This window comes from Tupaia chinensis, unplaced genomic scaffold (assembly GCF_000334495.1).
Source record: "Tupaia chinensis unplaced genomic scaffold, TupChi_1.0 Scaffold000377_2, whole genome shotgun sequence".
Classification (NCBI taxonomy): Eukaryota; Metazoa; Chordata; class Mammalia; order Scandentia; family Tupaiidae; genus Tupaia; species Tupaia belangeri.
In genome coordinates, this window is record NW_006159876.1 from 810,742 (window position 1) to 811,755 (window position 1,014).

A 1,014-nucleotide genomic window follows, 5' to 3' on the forward strand; every position below is an offset into this window, starting at 1 on the left:
GAAGTTGGTGGGACCCCATGGCCTCCACGTCTCCGCCCTCAGTACTCTCTCCACCTCCCGCATTCACCAGGGGCCCCTAATATGAGTCCCGGAGAGCAGGGTTTAGCTGTTCCACACGTTTGAAAGGAAAGGCAAGTGACTTCTCCAAAGCCACAAAGCCCGACAAGAGTGACGAGGCCAGGACTGGACTCTAGACCACCCCCTGCACCGCACCTCGGAGACAATTCGCTTTCGAAATGGAAAATTTCGAAAAGAAAATTCACTGTTCTACCCTCCTGATCGCCGATTATTTCGTTCCTACAATCAAGGGACACGGAGTTGACATTTTAAGCAGAGACGACTTTGAGAGGAAGGGCAGGCAACCTCCACGCCTCCTCTTCTCGTCCCTAAAGTCAGGAAATCGTCCTGTCCCAGGGGTGCGTTTGGGTCGGCTTAGTCGCTCCCCAGGGCCCTACCTCGCTCAACACAATAACCCGGCCTTTGCAAAACTTCCCACCTCCGGGTAATCTGCTTGCAGGTTGTTGTCTTTCTCACAGGAACTCTGCTGGCTTCCGCTCTGGCTGTCATCAACATTTCTAAAGCTCAAATCTGTCAGCCCAGCTCCCAGGTCTACCGGAGCTCCAGATCCATGGTGGGACAGCCTTCCTGAACCTCTTCAGCCTTAATGTATCCATGGACAAATTCTCAACCTCCTAAACCTTTTCCCACCACTTCACAGGATGTGCTTCCAGCACCCACGCAGCTGCAGAACCTGCCAAACTCTTCTCCCTTCACTGCCCACACTTAAGTACCCAGCCACCCTGCAGTGCCTCGCACACAACTGCCCCTGGCTCCAGCGCTCTCCTTCCGCTCTCCTTCCCAGTTCTCGTTAGCAGTCCCAGGGCCCCAAGAGAGCGGAGACCCACCGCACGCCTCGCACCACGTGCTACACGTGCCGGCTGCAGTCCTGCCTCCCCACCACCCCAGCCCACGCTGTGGACAGAAGGCCGAATCAGCCGCGCCCCCGCCGCGGAA